Below are 8,356 nucleotides of genomic sequence, written 5' to 3'. Positions count from 1 at the left end.
ATGATTTTATATTATACGAATTCAACAAAAACGGTGTCGAATGGCAATATACAAAACCACTAAAACCCATCAATAATACAGTTATAAATATTTTAAAATCTTTAAGGGACGAATTCATAGAAATCTACGAAGAACGTTTCATCGATTTCTGTGATGAAATGTGTCCTTTTTTCTCTTTTGCTTCTATAAATGTAGCCATTATGGAGCTGGCAAATGTGCTTTTCGACGAAAATATTAACCGGGAACGAATATTGACCTTTTTTATTCTTGTAAGTGAACTGTCAATCCGTTTTAAAGACGAAAAAAACACTATTAATGAACTTGCACGTGTAACCGTATCCTATATAACTTCCAATCTTTTAACGTGGATAAATAATCATGGAAATTGGGAAGGTTTCATTCACTTTGCTGAGGATGTATTTGGATAATAGGATGGAATCCTATTATCGAATATGTATTACTATTTTAGTAATAGAATTAGAATCTACAAATATATTATAGAAATTCGGAAATATATTTTAGTGTGCTTTATGGGTCGGACAGAAGACCCGTAGAAGAAGATCTGCATTTTCTTTACCGAGGTCTACATTCCTCTAATTCAAGATGGAAATCCTCAAGCTGACTTATCAATGAAAGATTCTGAATTATCAATGAAAGATTACGAATTATATCAATGAAAGATTCAATGGAAGATCCTGAAGTTGCATTCGTCGTAAATGATTTTATATCATACGAACTCAACAAAAATGGTGTCGAATGGCAATGTACAAAACCATTAAAACCCATCAATAATACAGTTATATTTTAAAATCTTTAAGAGACGAATTCATAGAAATCTACGAAGAATGTTTCATCGATTTCTGTGATAAAATGTGTCCTTTTCTCTCTTTTGCTTCGATAAATGAAGCCATTATGGAGCTGGCAAATGTGCTTTTCGACGAAAATATTAACTGGGGACGAATATTGACCTTTTTTATTCTTGTAAGTGAACTGGCAATCCGTTTTAAAGACGAAAAAAAACACTATTAATTAACTGGTACATGTACCTATATCCTATATAACTTCCAATCTTTTAAAGTGGATATATAATCATGGCAATTGGGAAGGTTTCATTCACTTTGCTGAGGTTGTAATCGATAATAGGATGTAATCCTATTATGAGGATGAAATTCGATAATAGGATGTAATCCTATTATAGAATAGGTATTACTATTTTAGTAATAGAAATAGAATCTACAAATATATTATAGAAATTCGGAAATATATTTTAGTGTGCTTTATGGGTCGGACAGAAGACCCGTAGAAGAGGATCTGCATTTCCTTTACCGAGTCTACATTCCTCTAATTCAAGATGGAAAATCCTCAAGTTGACTTATCAATGAAAGGTTCTGAATTATCAATGAAAGATTACGAATTATCAATGAAAGATTCAATGGAAGATCCTGAAGTTGCATTCGTCGTAAATGATTTTATATCATACGAACTCAACAAAAATGGTGTCGAATGTCAATATACAAAACCATTAAAACCCATCAATAATACAGTTATAAATATTTTAAAATCTTTAAGAGACGAATTCAAAGAACTCTACGAAGAACGTTTCATCGATTTCTGTGATAAAATATGTCCTTTTCTCTCTTTTGCTTCGATAAATGTAGCCATTATGGAGCTGGCAAATGTGCTTTTCGGCGAAAATATTAACTGGGAACGAATATTGACCTTTTTTATTCTTGTAAGTGAACTGGCAACCCGTTTTAAAGACGAAAAAAACACTATAAGTGAACTTGCACGTGTAACTATATCCTATATAACTTCCAACCTTTTTGCGTGCATAAATAATCATGGAAATTGGGAAGGTTTCATTCACTTTGCTGAGGAAAAGAATTGAACATTTAATTATTACTTGTAATTTTTTAAGCTTTGTTTGTCTTACTGTTCAAATTAATTTAATTTATTCAGTTGTATATATTTATTCAGTGCTGCTGCTATCTTGTTAGTTCATAGCCCACTTTATTTTAGAGTTTTTCTTATTCTCTTTATTCTTTAATTTAGAGTTCTTATTCCCTTTATACAATTTTTGTTTTGATAATAAAATTTCCAACAACAATAAATTCCATTCACAAAAAAAATGTATATTGTAGAAATATAATGAAAATAGTTCGGAAATTTATTTTAGTATATGGTTTATGTAGTTTAGTTGGATAGAAGTCAGATCAGACAGAAGATCCATAATCTAAATTTCCTGAAACTACGAGTCTACATTCCTCTAATTTAATTTCAATGGGAAATCTTGAAGTTGCAATGGAAGTTTCTGAACTATCAAGGGAAGATCCTGAAGTTGCACTACTTGTAGATAATCTTATGGAACTATCGATGGAAGATCAAGTTGCATCAATGGAAGATCCTGGAGTTGTATTCAATGTAAATGAACAAGTTGCATCAATGGACGATCCAGAAGTTGCATTCATTGTAAATGATTTTATAACATATGAACTCAACAAAAACGGTATCGAATGGAAATATACAAAACCATTAAAACCCGTCAATAATTTGAAATCTTTAAGTGATAAATTCAAAGAAGGCTACAAATACGAAGAATCTTTGATCGATTTAATTGATGTGATATGTCGTATTCTCTCTTTTTCTTCGGTAAATGTAGCCATTATGGAGCTGGCACATGTGCTTTTCGACGAATATATGAACTGGGAAGGAATAGTGACCTTTCTTATTATCGTAAGTGAACTGGCAAACCGTTTTAGAGACGAAAAAATCATTATTAATAAACTTACAAGTGTAACTATATCCTGTATAAATTCCTATCTTTTAGTTTGGATAAATAATCATGGAAATTGGGAATGTTTGAACATGCATAAAGATCAGTATTAACTGTTGAAATAATTCTCCATCCCCACTCTCACTCCACACATTCTAATAAATAACTTTGGGATACGGAAAAAATATTTATTCCCCAATCTACATAAATCAATTAAATTAATTATTTCTCAAACAAATTTCCAATGAATATATATCGATTCCCCACTTCACATATTTAAAACAATATTTCTAGGCAGCCAGGATAGGTTAGGGAATCATTCTAAAAGAACCAATGCAATGACTAGCAACATTAGCAATGCTAAAGTATATAGATCGTTGAGGGAAACACTCCTTTCCTCGTCAGTATAGAGATTCGTTGAGGGAAACATTCCTTTCTTCGTCTCAAATGTAACGGTAGACAGTTATCCGTTAGGTGAGTTGCGGGAGTCCCCATCGTCCCATTGCAACAATTTTTGGAGTCCATACGGCTATGAATCCATTACTTTTGGCCTTCTCTAAGAGAAATTGGCTGTTGAGGAAGCTAATGGAAGGGAGAAGTTAAATCAAACTAAAGGAGGAAAAAGTTTGAATCGATCAGAGCTTAACACACTATTTCACGTTCTCCAGTTTGCATGAACAGTAGCTGAGTGGCTGAGATCACCCTATCGCCACGTCGATAGAGCCGTACCAACAAACTAACATCCACTGCAAGCGGAGTGGTCGCAAACGGTACGTATCTTTTTATTCTATCATGGAATGTTTAAAGAGGAATATCTCCGTATGATTTCGTGCTGTGCATTTTTATTTTTGCGTAGGAAGCAAATCATCAGGTACATTACGGAAGCCTACTTAGCCAATGGGACCAAATTTCCTCTTTCAAAATGTCGTCGAAATTTTTTGAAGTAAATTTGAATTATCTACTAAAAAAATATATTTTTTTTTCTTTACCTTTAGAAAGAGCAACAGTTTTTCTTTTCCATTTTTATTTTGTAAATTAATTTTGCCTTTTTTCCTTTCAGATTTTTTATTTCATCTAAAGAAAAAAACTTCACACTTTGAAGATATAGTTGTCGATAAGTTTTGGTTAGTCAACAGGAACTTTAATGATACAATTTTTGATATCTTTTTGAAGTTGTGCTCGAGGTCGTAGACGATGAAATGTGAACTTTGTTAGATCCAGTGTTTTTGCCAAGATATTCTGTAAGTCGACAGGAATTTTGATATGGGTCAGACAGAAGACCCGTAGAAGAGGATCTGCATTTTCTTTACCGAGTCTACATTCCTCTAATTCGAGATGGAAAATCCTCAAGCTGACTTATCAATGAAAGATTCTGAATTATCAGTGAAAGATTCTGAATTATCAATGAAGGATTCTGAATTATCAATGAAAGATTACGAATTATCAATGAAAGATTCAATGGAAGATCCTGAAGTTTAATTCGTCGTAAATGATTTTATATTATACGAATTCAACAAAAATGGTGTCGAATGGCAATATACAAAACCACTAAAACCCATCAATAATACAGTTATAAATATTTTAAAATCTTTAAGAGACGAATTCATAGAAATCTACGAAGAACGTTTCATCGATTTCTGTGATGAAATGTGTCCTTTTTTTCTCTTTTGCTTCGATAAATGTAGCCATTATGGAGCTGGCAAATGTGCTTTTCGACGAAAATATTAACCGGGAACGAATATTGACCTTTTTTATTCTTGTAAGTGAACTGTCAATCCGTTTTAAAGACGAAAAAAACACTATTAATGAACTTGCACGTGTCACCGTATCCTATATAACTTCCAATCTTTTAACGTGGATAAATAATCATGGAAATTGGGAAGGTTTCATTCACTTTGCTGAGGAAAAGAATTGAATATTTAATTATTACTTGTAATTTTTTAAGCTTTGTTTGTCTTACTGTTCAAATTAATTTAATTTATTCAGTTGTATATATTTATTCAGTGCTGCTGCTATCTTGTTAGTTCATAGCCCACTTTATTTTAGAGTTTTTCTTATTCTCTTTATTCTTTAATTTAGAGTTCTTATTCCCTTTATACAATTTTTGTTTTGATAATAAAATTTCCAACAACAATAAATTCCATTCACAAAAAAAATGTATATTGTAGAAATATAATGAAAATAGTTCGGAAATTTATTTTAGTATATGGTTTATGTAGTTTAGTTGGATAGAAGTCAGATCAGACAGAAGATCCATAATCTAAATTTCCTGAAACTACGAGTCTACATTCCTCTAATTTAATTTCAATGGGAAATCTTGAAGTTGCAATGGAAGTTTCTGAACTATCAAGGGAAGATCCTGAAGTTGCACTACTTGTAGATAATCTTATGGAACTATCGATGGAAGATCAAGTTGCATCAATGGAAGATCCTGGAGTTGTATTCAATGTAAATGAACAAGTTGCATCAATGGACGATCCAGAAGTTGCATTCATTGTAAATGATTTTATAACATATGAACTCAACAAAAACGGTATCGAATGGAAATATACAAAACCATTAAAACCCGTCAATAATTTGAAATCTTTAAGTGATAAATTCAAAGAAGGCTACAAATACGAAGAATCTTTGATCGATTTAATTGATGTGATATGTCGTATTCTCTCTTTTTCTTCGGTAAATGTAGCCATTATGGAGCTGGCACATGTGCTTTTCGACGAATATATGAACTGGGAAGGAATAGTGACCTTTCTTATTATCGTAAGTGAACTGGCAAACCGTTTTAGAGACGAAAAAATCATTATTAATAAACTTACAAGTGTAACTATATCCTGTATAAATTCCTATCTTTTAGTTTGGATAAATAATCATGGAAATTGGGAATGTTTGAACATGCATAAAGATCAGTATTAACTGTTGAAATAATTCTCCATCCCCACTCTCACTCCACACATTCTAATAAATAACTTTGGGATACGGAAAAAATATTTATTCCCCAATCTACATAAATCAATTAAATTAATTATTTCTCAAACAAATTTCCAATGAATATATATCGATTCCCCACTTCACATATTTAAAACAATATTTCTAGGCAGCCAGGATAGGTTAGGGAATCATTCTAAAAGAACCAATGCAATGACTAGCAACATTAGCAATGCTAAAGTATATAGATCGTTGAGGGAAACACTCCTTTCCTCGTCAGTATAGAGATTCGTTGAGGGAAACATTCCTTTCTTCGTCTCCAATGTAACGGTAGACAGTTATCCGTTAGGTGAGTTGCGGGAGTCCCCATCGTCCCATTGCAACAATTTTTGGAGTCCATACGGCTATGAATCCATTACTTTTGGCCTTCTCTAAGAGAAATTGGCGGTTGAGGAAGCTAATGGAAGGGAGAAGTTAAATCAAACTAAAGGAGGAAAAAGTTTGAATCGATCAGAGCTTAACACACTATTTCACGTTCTCCAGTTTGCATGAACAGTAGCTGAGTGGCTGAGATCACCCTATCGCCACGTCGATAGAGCCGTACCAACAAACTAACATCCACTGCAAGCGGAGTGGTCGCAAACGGTACGTATCTTTTTATTCTATCATGGAATGTTTAAAGAGGAATATCTCCGTATGATTTCGTGCTGTGCATTTTTATTTTTGCGTAGGAAGCAAATCATCAGGTACATTACGGAAGCCTACTTAGCCAATGGGACCAAATTTCCTCTTTCAAAATGTCGTCGAAATTTTTTGAAGTAAATTTGAATTATCTACTAAAAAAATATATTTTTTTTTCTTTACCTTTAGAAAGAGCAACAGTTTTTCTTTTCCATTTTTATTTTGTAAATTAATTTTGCCTTTTTTCCTTTCAGATTTTTTATTTCATCTAAAGAAAAAAACTTCACACTTTGAAGATATAGTTGTCGATAAGTTTTGGTTAGTCAACAGGAACTTTAATGATACAATTTTTGATATCTTTTTGAAGTTGTGCTCGAGGTCGTAGACGATGAAATGTGAACTTTGTTAGATCCAGTGTTTTTGCCAAGATATTCTGTAAGTCGACAGGAATTTTGATATGGGTCAGACAGAAGACCCGTAGAAGAGGATCTGCATTTTCTTTACCGAGTCTACATTCCTCTAATTCGAGATGGAAAATCCTCAAGCTGACTTATCAATGAAAGATTCTGAATTATCAGTGAAAGATTCTGAATTATCAATGAAGGATTCTGAATTATCAATGAAAGATTACGAATTATCAATGAAAGATTCAATGGAAGATCCTGAAGTTTAATTCGTCGTAAATGATTTTATATTATACGAATTCAACAAAAATGGTGTCGAATGGCAATATACAAAACCACTAAAACCCATCAATAATACAGTTATAAATATTTTAAAATCTTTAAGAGACGAATTCATAGAAATCTACGAAGAACGTTTCATCGATTTCTGTGATGAAATGTGTCCTTTTTTTCTCTTTTGCTTCGATAAATGTAGCCATTATGGAGCTGGCAAATGTGCTTTTCGACGAAAATATTAACCGGGAACGAATATTGACCTTTTTTATTCTTGTAAGTGAACTGTCAATCCGTTTTAAAGACGAAAAAAACACTATTAATGAACTTGCACGTGTCACCGTATCCTATATAACTTCCAATCTTTTAACGTGGATAAATAATCATGGAAATTGGGAAGGTTTCATTCACTTTGCTGAGGATGTATTTGGATAAAAGGATGGAATCCTATTATCGAATATGTATTACTATTTTAGTAATAGAATTAGAATCTACAAATATATTATAGAAATTCGGAAATATATTTTAGTGTGCTTTATGGGTCGGACAGAAGACCCGTAGAAGAGGATCTGCATTTTCTTTACCGAGGTCTACATTCCTCTAATTCAAGATGGAAATCCTCAAGCTGACTTATCAATGAAAGATTCTGAATTATCAATGAAAGATTACGAATTATATCAATGAAAGATTCAATGGAAGATCCTGAAGTTGCATTCGTCGTAAATGATTTTATATCATACGAACTCAACAAAAATGGTGTCGAATGGCAATGTACAAAACCATTAAAACCCATCAATAATACAGTTATATTTTAAAATCTTTAAGAGACGAATTCATAGAAATCTACGAAGAATGTTTCATCGATTTCTGTGATAAAATGTGTCCTTTTCTCTCTTTTGCTTCGATAAATGAAGCGATTATGGAGCTGGCAAATGTGCTTTTCGACGAAAATATTAACTGGGGACGAATATTGACCTTTTTTATTCTTGTAAGTGAACTGGCAATCCGTTTTAAAGACGAAAAAAACACTATTAATTAACTGGTACATGTACCTCTATCCTATATAACTTCCAATCTTTTAAAGTGGATATATAATCATGGCAATTGGGAAGGTTTCATTCACTTTGCTGAGGTTGTAATTCGATAATAGGATGTAATCCTATTATGAGGATGAAATTCGATAATAGGATGTAATCCTATTATAGAATAGGTATTACTATTTTAGTAATAGAAATAGAATCTACAAATATATTATAGAAATTCGGAAATATATTTTAGTGTGCTTTATGGGTCGGACAGA

This window comes from Mastigoproctus giganteus, unplaced genomic scaffold (assembly GCF_048544385.1).
Source record: "Mastigoproctus giganteus isolate SK-2022 unplaced genomic scaffold, ASM4854438v1 scaffold_42, whole genome shotgun sequence".
Classification (NCBI taxonomy): domain Eukaryota; kingdom Metazoa; phylum Arthropoda; class Arachnida; order Uropygi; family Thelyphonidae; genus Mastigoproctus; species Mastigoproctus giganteus.
The sequence above is the reverse complement of the archived record's forward strand: the minus strand, read 5'-3'. Positions refer to the sequence as shown.